General features: G+C 40.0%; 1 protein-coding gene across 3 annotated transcripts in view; it reads left to right on the top strand.

Moving 5' to 3' along the window:
- TBL1X (transducin beta like 1 X-linked) overlaps nt 1-13,170 on the top strand; it is a 131,287-nt gene that overhangs the window by 35,787 nt on the left and 82,330 nt on the right. For all 3 annotated transcript variants that reach the window (XM_081858737.1, XM_081858736.1, XM_081858735.1), the window contains exon 2: nt 4,577-4,655. The gene's annotated coding sequence lies outside the window, so the exon portion shown is untranslated. The remainder of the gene's footprint in view (nt 1-4,576; nt 4,656-13,170) is intronic.

The following is a 13,170-nucleotide window of genomic DNA, read 5'->3' as shown; positions in this document are numbered from 1 at the left end:
GATGTTGCTAAGCTTCTGTAAAACTGAGTTAATCATTACTTCCTTTATTATGTATTAGGACATCTAAGGATGGAAAATGTTGCATAATTGCTATGTTGACATAACCATTTATTTGTACATCTTTGAGCAAATAGGTTCTCTGCCCTATTCAAGCTCATTGCAACAGGCAGATGATTGTGAAGAAAACCCCAGTAGTTTTTATAGACCAACGTTACGGGTTTTTGGTTTATGTGTGCAATTATGTGTCTCTAAAATAAAATGTAGCTTTAATGTATTATTTAACAATATTCGTATGTCACCTAATAAAGTTCTCTACGTAACAACAAAACATTAAAAGTGGTTGCATCGAAAAGGTGTATCTGATGACAAAATGGGAGAATGTATGGGAGACAATTTTGGGGCTGGAGTTTCCTGTGGAGGGGAGTTTGCCCACTTAGCTGTTCTGCTGATAGATACTGTCCATCGGTGGACCTATACCAAATGGATTCCAAGTCAAAACAGTTACAATACTCTTGCAATGCAATCCTATACTCAATTTCAACAGAGTTCAACGGGACTTACTCCCTGGTAAGTGAGTATAGCATTACAGCCTCATATAAAATATGAACTGCATCTCAAATACATTTGATTGTAAGTATTTGTTAGGATTTTGCTAATACATTTGCAATGTATACACATTGCATACAATACATTGCATACAATGTAATACACATTTGCAAATTAGGTAATTATTGGTATTTAAGTAGTCCTGTGAATGTAAACATATTCGTGTTATTATTTTCATGTGTGTAATGGCTGTTTGCGAGACACAATAAATTGAACTGAACTGAACTGAACCAAAGTAGCAGGTAATGTCACTGGGAAATTGTTTTAAGGAGATTTTAGTCTGCAGTTGGAGCGTGCTGCAACTAAATTCTTACCCAGCACAGAAACATATCAGCATGAAATGCCTTAGGGTTCTGGCTGGCTCTTCAGATAGTATTTTCAGGACGATCTCCAGTTAACGTCTATTCTTTCACAGCTCACCATACTTTGGTGGGGTGAGGAGGGACATTTTGGTATCCATGTTCATGTTTTCAGAAGGAAGGATGTGAGGTTAGGAAATACATGCATTAAGCCAACCTTCGCCAACCTGGTGCCCTGCAGATGTTAGTCACTGCTGGCTAGGGATGATGCGAGTTGTAGTCCAAAACATTTGGAGGTTATCAGGTCAGGGGAGCCTGCACCCTGAAAGGGGCTATAGGCACTATTCTAGAGGCAAGGTTCTCTGCAGTTCTCTGCAGTAAACATATGTGAAAGAAGTTGCATATCGAAATGTTTTCCACTGATGATTATTTTACTTGAATAAAAATTGGTTAAGTTCTTATGACAAGTTTTCTTTCTGAATAGAAATTTTATTGTAACTTGTAAGTCTCTTTAGCTGGGTTTTGTTTACAGTGGTGTCATATTGAAAGCCAGTATTGTGTAGTGGTTAGAGTGTTTGATTAGGACTTGGGAGACCAGAATTTAAACCTTCACTCATCCATGAAGTTCACTGCATGACGCCTTGCCTCTCAAGCTAACCTAATTCACAGGGCTGTTTTGAGGATGAAACGAGGACAGGGGAAACCATGCACACCACCTTGAGCTCTTTGGAGGAAAGGTGGGATGTAAATGTAAAAATAAATAGATATTGAAAGCAGTGTTTGAAATTCGCCAGGTGGGTTTTGTACCTGGCTATTGGCCACTTGCAACCAACTGAAGCTGCTAGGATGGCGTCTGGTGTCTCCACCATCTGGAGGTGTATGCCTGGGGATATTTGGGTCTTGACTTTTTTCATACACTAAAACAATGAACAGGGTGATGAAACAATGACTACTGCAATCAACACAACATAATATCACCAAGGCAACTATCTGTAAACAAACAATCAACGTTCATAAAAATGGCAAAAGTAGTTTCTTTCCAATATACCGTAGTTTTTTCCTTAAACAATTGTAAAAGCAGTAATAAAGAGTCCACTTGTTATATACCAGTGGTTCAGTGCTTGGACGCCGTTTTGTCGCCAAAAAGCTTAGTCATCAAGCTTTGTAGTAAATAAAGTACAACAGATGACAGTGTGTAAATGACTTGAAGCAGGGGTATATCTGTCTCCATCTGCATGTTCCCATTGGGAGGAGCGCAGAAAGAGGATGGTGTCCTTCAGTTTGTTAAACTTTACTTCTCTAAGCTTAAGGCAATGGTTTTCAGTCAGTGTGCCATGGCACCTTGAGGTTCCTTGAATGGTGGCCGTGGGTAACACTGGCTTCTGTGTTTCCTTCACTCCTCTTGTGTCTCTGCCTCCCAAAGGTTTGTGCAACAGTTTGTTGCAGCAGCTCTGGCTGCAAGCTCTCCAGGCGAATGGTGCCTCTGGGGCTGACCAGGAGGTGCTTTCCAGGCCCCTTTGGGGCAATGTGAGGAGGCACCTCTCAGCTCAGAGACCAGGGTGGCAGCAGTGGCTGCCCGGAGGACTCCCAAGGAGAGGGGAGAGCAGAGGAGGTTGAGGGAACACTTCACAAGGGAGGAAGTTCGAAAGCAGTTAGGGACTGGCAGCTCTGTAGGCAAGGGGTGACATAACTGGACTCCTGAGGCCCACAGGGGTGCCACAGAAAGAATGTAGTTGGTCAAGTGTAATATTGTCTGAATCTAACAAACGAAGTTTGAAACAAACCATCGTGGATTACGAGGCAGATTACCATCGTGGATTACGAGGATATGAAAGCATTCAATGACTACAGAAAAAGAGAGGGGAGAAGATTGTGTGGCTTGCTATTAATACACTATGATATGCAGCATTATGTTCGAATGGGGCCAATGAGTCACCTTTGCCCATCTTCAGAGCCCCTGCCATGAAGTATTGATGGAAGCAGTGGGAGCATTACAGACCACGAGTGGGATTGAGAAGCTGGGGCTTATGATTCAGCTAAACACTAGCTTGTCATAGATGAATTGGCAGGAGCACTCCCCCCACCCCCGGTATAAATAGTAGCCATTGTCATCAGAATGAAAGGAAAGCAGCTGTTCAGAGCAAACGTGTAGAGTAGTTGAAGGATGACATAGCAGGACTACTGAACTGTTGTCCTCTCCAAAATAAAATTGAATCCATGCAGCCTCTGCACAGGAATACTTGATTCATGCAGCTCTTTTGTGTTTGGAAAGCACTTGCAGGACAGTGGAATGCACCATAGATGTTATTAATTCCAGCAATTCATGCAACATGGATGTTATTAATTCCAGCCAATTTTTACCAGGGCACAAACCATCATTTAACTTCTGTATCCTATAATCAAGTTTTCAGTTGTTGAGCATACAGATTTATGCAACCAGAATCTGCTTCCCACTCTTGCTAAGTTCAGTATTACGTATTTGCAGCTAGAACTGAGAAATGGTATACAGTGCTGGAAGCCAAAGTAAAATGATTTGCCCAAGCCCTGTATTTGCAGCCAGTGAGTTGGTTTTCACAAAACATTAAACCATAATTTAAAATAAGCTATGGTTTGATGCGCACGGGTGCTTGGCTCTTTTGCCATTGGACGCTCTATTGGTCTCATCTGGAGAGCCAGTGTGGTGTAGTGGTTAAGAGCGGTAGTCTCGTAATCTGGGGAACCGGGTTCGCGTCTCCGCTCCTCCACATGCAGCTGCTGGGTGACCTTGGGCTAGTCACACTTCTTTGAATTCTCTCAGCCCCACTCACCTCACAGAGTGTTTGTTGTGGGGGAGGAAGGGAAAGGAGAATGTTAGCCGCTTTGAGACTCCTTAAAGGGAGTGAAAGGCGGGATATCAAATCCAAACTCTTCTTCTTCTCCTCATCTGCCCAATCCACCAGAGCCTGTCTTCACATGTAGGGAAGGTCCCTACTTCACTGAGGGTTTGAGACCCATCGACTACCCTGACCTGGTTTAGCTGGCCAACTGAAGCTGTTTCCTTTGGTATGGCCACTGTCTCATGCTGACAGTGTCTAGGAGCCACAAGTGAGAGCTGAGTGCAGGGTGGGAACCAAAGGTGGACAAACTACCCCAGAAGGAGTATATAAGTTATATCTGTGCTCAAGGCTTCTTTCGGTTTCTACACTTAAAAATAAAAAGGGCACTACTGCTTTGCCCAGGTGTAACTCCAAACCATGGTGCCATGAGAGCACACCGTGGCTTTTCATTCTTTCAACTCCCCTCCCTCCCTTCTTGCACAGTGATGAGAAACTAGGGGAGACTAAGATTCCACAAACTGGGACTACTTCTCTGTGCAAGAGGGAGGAAGGGGTATATGCCTGTGTCAGGACTCATACCTGCTCATTCTCATAAAGGTAAGCCATGGTTTGTCATTACATCTGAACACAGCCAACATGATCTGTGCTACTTTCTACCTTGGCAGAAATAATGGGGAGCAATGTGAAACTAAGAACAATATCTATGCAAAGAGTAATCTGAGCAGCCTTTTTTGATTGACGGTATCCTTGGATAATATGGTTTTGCTTCTGTTCATTCAGTTTTTAGAGTATTTTGAGTAGTTCTAATCTTGAGTAGTAGTAATAAATTTGCTTTTGTTTTTATGTTTTGAACAGGGTATCAAAAGAGAGAAAGCTGGCCTGAAGTGAAATTGGGGAAAGCTGGGGATTTGACAGCATCCCCTCCTCCCCCAGAGTAAGTGAATTACTGAAATTATTTTCCTATTGTATAATTGCAGTGGGCATGATCAATTGAAACCAGTGGAGCTTAAAATAGCTTAACTTTTGTTGGAATATGTCCAGTGTGTATTGTACTTGAATATGTAAAGCAATTAGTCTTATTCATTGGGAATTATAGCGTGAATTCAGGTTTAATGAAATGGAACTTTGTTGCTGTTCTGTCCAATGCACTGGGCAAATGTCCATCTTCCAAGTTATAGCCTGAATAACATAACAGTGAGTTGAATTAAATGCAATTGCAAACCATTGTTTGGTGTTACATGGAAGAGCTCCCGGACTCCCCTCACAAACTGCAAACTATGGTTTTCACAAACCCTCTAAACCAGGATGGCAAACTGCACGGTTTGACATGGGAACCAACACCATTCATGAACATGTCCAGTTTACGGCGTTTATGCCACTGATTGCTATACCAACTATATTTATTGTAATCAAGATATATCCAGTGTTATTCTGCTGCACCAGTATTTACTGAACCTGAGAAAACTGCAAAAACTGCTATGATTTCATATTATTTATGCAGTGAGTGAAGGTTGCATTTCCTATAGTGAAACTAACTATGTTGCCCCTACTGTAGAGATTAACGTACAGCACAATTCCGCTTTTCTGTGAAATGTATTAGTGTTTATTACCCTGTTGAATTAAAACAACTGGTTGTATTCCTTGAGTAAATGTAGCATTTATTACATTTTTGTAAACAGCTTGGACTTGGAGGATTGTTTGGGTGTTTGTTTTTGTAACCAAGCTGCCTGTAAGTTTTAAGAAATAAATACATGAGCAGCTAATCCTGGAAATTTACAATATCTGCGTTGAGGCCTACTCTCATGCAACTGTGTATAGACTTACATTAGTTTTGCTTTGTTTAACTTATTTGATTGCAATACACATTTGCCACTTAAAATAAACCAATAAAGCCATAATAAGATGAGAGAAATTGCAGCAGAGCAATTTTAGTTTTGTTATGTCCAAACTTTGGTTTACCGGCTTTGTTAACCAGTTTGCTGTGGTCTTTTTTGAGTGATATTTAGTAAAACAAAACAAAGTGTGCCCTGAATTCTTGGAGCCACCAGTTAAGTGGTTGTCCTCACAGATAATAATTGGCACTAAGCAGATTAACTAGCAGAATCGTAACTAATGAACAGATGAAAGTTTGCAGCCATGGTTAAATATATCTCTTGTTTCTTATTAGATTTACTGTATATCTTGCTGAGTGGGGGCAGGGAGGAATTCTAGTCCATGTGTTTGGCCTAGGTGTTTAAATATATAGACACTGCTGCTTTACAAGGTTGTAAATACGATAATTGATCATGACCACTGCTGGAGCATTTAGAAGTAGACGCCTTTCAAAGAACAATCTGTTGTTTTACAAGCTCGTTTAGAGGTTGGTTGTTTTAAGTGATTCCTGGGGACTAGCAGGTTGCTTTTTATGATGATTCTGCGCCTGTGATAAATGGAATAGGTTTATATTTCTCCGGATTTCGCTTGGCTCCAATCAGAAGCTGTCAACATAATGCTAATTCTCCTTCTTGCACACAGTGAGTCTTTGTAGTGGAGAGCAGGTGCTGTTTTCTCACCAACCAAAGGAAATTAAAAGAGAGACTGTAGTTAATGAGTTGCTAAACTGGTATTCCTTGACTGATAGTTTTGGGGGGTGAGGGTAGGAAGGGAGGAGGAACTTGCGGTATAAATAGTGGGCATCCTTTTCAGGTGACCTGAAAATAAGTTTATTACTGATGGGGCCTGGCCTGACATGTGTGCGCATTCGCTGTTCTCATTTTTGCTGATCCTTTTGAGAAAAACCAGCTCCTGCAGTAATGGGGGAAACAGAAGCAATTAGTGGTGTACTCTCAAAGGCGGAATCTGAGGCCCTGCTTTAAATGCAGTGTTTAAATCATCTAAATTGGAAAGTGTTGCTACTGCCGACGCCCCCCTTCCAGCTCCCCAAAAGAGCTTTCTTCCATAATTGGATGCAAAAGTATTTTGTTGTTGTTTGCTGATAGCGTCTTGGTTTCAGGCACATAATTAGTAATGTGTATGCATTGGAGTCACTAAAGCTGAAAATCCTAATAATCGGAGGGGGGAAGCGTATGAACGTGCAGGTAGGAAACAGAGAGCTGGAGGAGTGAAATAGTGTTCTGTTGATAGTACCTAAGTAGAGCTGTATGCGTCAATAAAACAAGTGTCCTACTGTGCTGGAATACAAATGGGCTGTCTGTAGCAGGGTACAGCAAAGACATTTGGCAAAGAAGGATAGGAGAGCTTCTGGCGTAATGTAATTGAATTGACCATTTCTCTAAAGATACAGCAAATTGTTTGTTACAGCATTCATCATCATAAGGGAGGCCAGACAGCTTGCCAAACATATTATATTTCTAATAAAAATGGGAGAAAATAAAAGCCTGCAGCTCTTGCGCTAACATGCAAATTACTCTTACTATGCTTGTGGCGTTTAATTGATACTATTTTTATTACTAATACTGTTGGGCATTGACCTTGCAAGAGCTGTATAGTTTTTCATTTTGAGGAAGAGAGGCTGTGTTGACTCATAAGAAAAATGCCAAAATCCTTGATTGGCTGAACTGAGCGTTTAAATATTAGCCAACATTATGGCTTGCTCGAGAGTTCGTAAAATACCTTGCATATTTTTTGCCGACCACAGTGCTTCTGTGTTATTCTATTTCCTTGGAGAAACTGATATGTTCATGTAACACGAAGCTGTGATGGAGCACAACCCAGAAGTTTCTGAGGTTGGTTATGTGATGTAGAAGACCAATAAACATGGGCCTAAATGACAGCTGGCTGGCTACATTTACAGTGGGTCTTTCCTCAGTGAAATTAACCTCTGCCCAGTTGCTATTTTTTGCTGTGTGTTTACTGCTCCGGAGTTTCACAAAATTGGTCCCACCGAGAGGGCTTTTTCAAGGTTGGTTTTGTGACTTTTTAAAGTATATTGAAATAAAAGGTGTCTGATACCTTTCTTTTTTTAAAATAAATAAATGGAGGAACTTGCTTAAGTCTCTACTAGAACACTACTCCTTGTTTGAATTTGCTGCGGTTTGACAGATGATGCAACAAGAAGCAGCATATCTGAAATGGTATAATATGAAATGCTCAGCCTCAATACATGGGGAAAACCCTTTCAAGCCAGCTCTAGAAGACTGAACGTAAATTGTATTCTGACGGGCCCCCTGGGCCATGCAGTGATGGCTCAGCAAATGAGAAGCAGTTAGCTTTTTAGATTGCCACATATGGAGAAGACAGGCATTTTGATTTCTTGCACCACTGAGCCCCTGATAAGGCTGGAAATTGGAATCAAAATAATTAGATTGGCTAAACAGATCCTCACAAACGAGCCAAGTTAATTAAGGGGAGGGGAAATGCCTTTGTATTCCAAAAAAACAACAACATGGTATACTCCCCCCCCCCCCAATTTAGGATGATGTTTGTGCTGGGATAGTCAGTAAGAGAACAAAGCTACTCTATGGGAAGCAAGCTTTTGATTGCTTTTAAGATACACGGAGAAAAAGCAGTTGGATAATTGATACATTTTAAAGTAAGTGCTAAAAATAATAATGAGTGGTGTGATATGTAAGAAACCAGTTTGTGTGCTTTTTGCCTGAATGAAGGTGGGAGGCAACCTTTCTAAAAAAAAACTCAAATGCTTCTCCAAGAAAATAAAATATTTTTGTTGTGGCAACTGTTAATCCCAATATGGAACACTCCTGCAAAACACAACGTTGTTGAAAAATGTGTGCACATTTTCCATCTAGCCTCCACATTTCCTTTTCTACTACCAGTGTCCAAGAAAGCTAGAGCATTCGAATTCTCAGATATAAATATCTTTGCTCGTTTGCTTGAATGACCTAAAGTAACATTCCTGGTTTATTCTTGTTTTGCTCTGTAGTTTGGATTATGATGGATGGTCTGTGTTAATTAAGGAGGTGAGTTAGGTACAGACAATGCTGCCTGGGGGAGGCAATGAACATGATAACCTTATGGTCTATTCCAGTCTAATGAGCTATGTGTTTGCAAATCAGGATTATAATTCCAGTTCAAATTATGATTTGAAGTCCTGGTTTGCTGGCAGACCATAGTCTACGCAAATGATAAGTTGTTCAGTACAGCTGAAGCAACAGGCTATAGTTTGTTCCTAATCAGAAGAAATCAGAGTGTGTAGTGCCTGAAAATCCCAAATGATCTTTATATCCTAAAGCGTCTTAATGGCATCATCTTTGATTCTTTGTTGATCAAGAGAATGGATTACTATAATGCGTCTTACTCCCTGAATGGAAGGCTGGTTGAAACAATTTTCTCCTGTACTAACTTCCCATGGAACCAGGCACTGGTTAAATTGGATTGTTAATTGTATTTTTTGACTGTTAATCATGATTCTCAATGTTCTGGGATAATTGTCTTCTTGTATAACCAATTTGCTGAGTGACTGAACGTTTATTTACATCCCTATGTATACAGGTGGGTTACATGCAAATAAAGCCTCAGTTACCCAGAAAATTGGTTGTATAGAACTGATGACAGTGTAGAAATTCTTGCATTGTTCAGCAGCTCAACAGCTTCTGTGCCTAAAAAGGTGATTTCCTAGTGTTGGGGCACAACTTGTGAATGAGGCCCTTTTCAAGACCTTTCCTCTCTTTAATTAAGCAATTTCGTATGGGAACAATATTCCCAATACTTATTTTACTGTTAACAGTCCAAAATAAAATTTAACCAATTTGCATTTTCAAACGCATACTTCACCATATTATGATGAAGTTGCAGTGACCAGTGGCGTCACATGATCACCTGTCTGAGTGAGTGTAGGCTTGCAATACATTGTGGCTTATGAGAAGGTGAGTTCCTGTGAACTAGTTCCTTGGTGAGGTACCATTCATACATGAGCATCACAAATTGCACCCCTGTAGTGACTAAAAGGGGGAAGGGTTGCCATGGTCACACAAAATTGCACTTCTATTGTCTCTAACCATGCAATCCGCTCTACACAACTTCTGATGAATCATAAGCATGCTGATTCATGAGCTCCAACAATTGTGCGAAGGTTGCCAATTGACTGAACTGGGCCCATGCCTTAGAAACTACAGTGGTACCTCGTGTTACGGATGGGATCCGTTATGGAGTCCCGTCCGTAACGTGAAATGCTCTTGAAGCTCTGCGTCTGTGCAGGCGCACGGTGCAATTTGGCGAAACCTGGAAGTAACCCGTTCCGGTACTTCCGAGTTGCCGCGGGACGTAATGGAAAAAGATGCATGAAGCGGACACAACACGAGGTATGACTGTATATGCAATAGAGATTAAAATTCTAAACAATGCACATAATTAAAACACACTACAATCCTATTTTGTATATGTTCTTAGGAGCAGCTCTTCAGTCTTCCTTTTACTTGTTTAGTGAGACATTATAGCACTTTTGTATAAAAGCTATTATAGTAGTTAATGCCTGCACATCTACAGCCAATACATTTTTCATACTCTTGTATAGGACTTTCCAGCAGTTGACATCTGCCAGTGAAATGTTTTGAATTCCACCTCTTTGGAGATCAGATTGGTCCTCTAAAGGAACAGGGCCTTTCCCATTGTGGCCCCAGTGCTTTGGAATGTCCTATCCTAAGAGTTTCATGTGGTCTTATTACTGCATCTTTTCAAAGGCTTGTTGGCACCTTTCTTTTCCAACGAACTTTTTAAGTGGCTGGCAGATTAGTGCTCCTGTTTCTTGTGCTGACAATTTTTATTTACGGTAGTTTAATTTGTCTTACATATTTTACACTTTTTATGTCTGCATGTTGCTTTAGATGTTTTTAGGAAGAGTGGTATAGACAACTTTAAAACAAATAAATAGGTTAAATGTTTATTTGTGTGTATGTAGCAGTGCACTTTTCTGTTTCGTTCTTTTGCAATGCAATTTACCACAACTTGTCGTATCCTTGGGAACCGTTTATACTGAATTATTTTATGAAATTTATGGCTGGCAGAAAGATGTAAATTTACATAGTTGGAGAGAGAGAGAGAGTCTGACTCTCTTGGGCTCTGCTTCAAATTTGCGTTCAGAAATACACTTAACAAGCCCTATTTATAGATCAGTGTGCTGTCATGAATACTCTCTCCTTGTTTGCATATATACAAGGAAATTTGAAACTAATTCATTTGTTAACTCATTTGTAAAAAGCCAACATTCATTTCCAGCTCTAAAACACAAATGTACTTAATTCTAAATTTGGTTAATGAATATTGAAGATATTGAAGGTTAGTGAGATAATGATTTTGATTTTGATGATAATGATGATGATTTTGATTTTGATTTTATTTATTGAATTTATATACCACCCTATACCCTATACTGTCCCAGGGCAGTTCCCAGAATAAAATCAAAATTTAAGACCACAAAAAACATAATCAAAATAAAAACAACAATCCAATTGATTAAATTCCTGTATTCCAGAAGTTAGCACAGTAATAAGAGCCTCCTTTATTTAAAGCGTATTTTTGGTTTGGTTGTTTGAAGCTTTTATTTAAAGCGTGTGTATCATCCCATTCTGTTCACATATATATTTTGGGAAGGGAAGGAAACTGAAATTGTTTATAAAGTGATTAACACTAGGATGTTGCTGAAACAATGAGGAATCGGTTGTGTGTGTGTGTGTGTGTGCGCGCGCGTGCCTGCGTGCGTTTGTCCCCCCCTTCCACCACTTCCCTGCCTGATTTCAGGGATCAAAAGAAACACAAATGTTGGGAAGAAAGAAATTTGTGTTTAAGTTCAAGCTATCTTGGGAAACGGGTGGGTGTAAAGCTGTGCTACATGTTTAAAGGGGAATCTGTCAATATAATGTAGGGAATTGTAGCATGGAAATATGCCAGGAAATCTATCCAGATCTGTTCCACCCTTTGTATAACTACAGGGTGGGCCTTTCAGGTCTACAGCTGCCTTTCTCAAGCAAGGGAGTATTTGTGGTTCACGTCCGACTGCTTGTATGGGTTCCCAATACAAAATGTTACATTTATATACAAAAGTAAATGAACAAGTAATGCATTTCCAAGTATTACGGGTGGATGGTATCTCTCCATATCTATCGTGGATAGCATCACAGTCTTGCTAGTAACCGAATCAAAGGACAGATTCTTCCCCTCATTCTGGCTAGCCTCTAGCAAGCCATTTTTATGGTGTTTATTGCAGGCCTGCCAGTCACCACCTAGTTATGGTGCAGCGAAGTCATCTTTGGAGGAATCAATTCATACATTCTGTCCTCCACCCGACTCGTTGCCCTGATAGCTGCAAGGCTGTCTAGGGTGCAACAAATTCCCTATAGCCTTTATACTTGCCTTTCAAGCAAATCAACTTGAAGTGAGCCATGGGTATATAATGTTAAGGTATAAGATAAAACGACAGAATACTTTACAAGTGCTCACAGTACTTTAAAACTGTGGGCTTCTGCTATTTTTGTCAGCGAGGGAACCCAGTGTTATTTATATTTTGTTATTATTAATTACCTACCTTTCACCCTAAGGCCCCAGGGTGGGTTTAAAACAGTAGTTTGTTACAGCAAAGCTAAAACAGGATAAGAAATCAGAATAACATGAGTGGCGCATAGGATAGCTCTGATATAGAATAGCTTAACAGTATTAAAGACTTGGAGGTCTTGGTTAGTAAGGTGTTAGAGGCATAAATCACGTGCAATATTTATTGCTTCCAGATTGGCATAGGTAATTCTGAACTTCATGTTTTGTTATGCTGGAGATCTAGTAGTCTCTGCAGTTAATTTTTTGTATGGGTAAAAAACCGTTGCCCAAATAACGTAGGCAGCAGTGATCTGTGGGAATGATTTGCATTTCTAATTATAGCAATAATTCAAAATCAGGTTTTAAGATCTATATTATGACCCTCATTTGTAGACAGAGATTGGACTCCCATCCAGAGTGTATTGGCTAAGAAAGCAGTAACTACTGGGGTGTCATTATCCTAAAAGATGCTTATTTGAACAAATACCATGTGTGAAGCACTAATTCTGGCTTACGGCCTGTCTGCAAAAATGTTAAATACAGTTTCCAGATGGATATCCAAGTTAGTCTGCTGCAGCAAAACCAGTAAAGAGTCTTGTGGCACCTTTAAAGGCTAACAGATTTCATTATCACACAAGCTTTTGTGAACTAGAGTATATTTCATCTTATAAATTCTATTATTATAGTATTCATGGTGCCAAAAGAGTATTGTTTTTAGACGCAATTGAACTCAAGTGTGCTGAATCTTCTTTAGAGGTTTCCTGTTGGATTTGAAAAGCGTTATTAAGGTGCGCCAAGCTTAGGAAAAAAAACATATATTCAAGAGCGTACATATTTGAGCATTTACGACACAATGCTTTCTGGAACACCCACTATTCATTTAGATGGTAAATATTATGGTGCCTTTATTAACCTGTGTGTATCTGGTCAGAAAGGGAGAAAGTTTGTTACACAGTTTAATATCC

The sequence above is a fragment of the Podarcis erhardii genome (genome assembly GCF_964252035.2).
Source record: "Podarcis erhardii genome assembly, chromosome: 4".
Classification (NCBI taxonomy): domain Eukaryota; kingdom Metazoa; phylum Chordata; class Lepidosauria; order Squamata; family Lacertidae; genus Podarcis; species Podarcis erhardii.
This window is presented reverse-complemented; position numbering and strand designations above follow the sequence as displayed.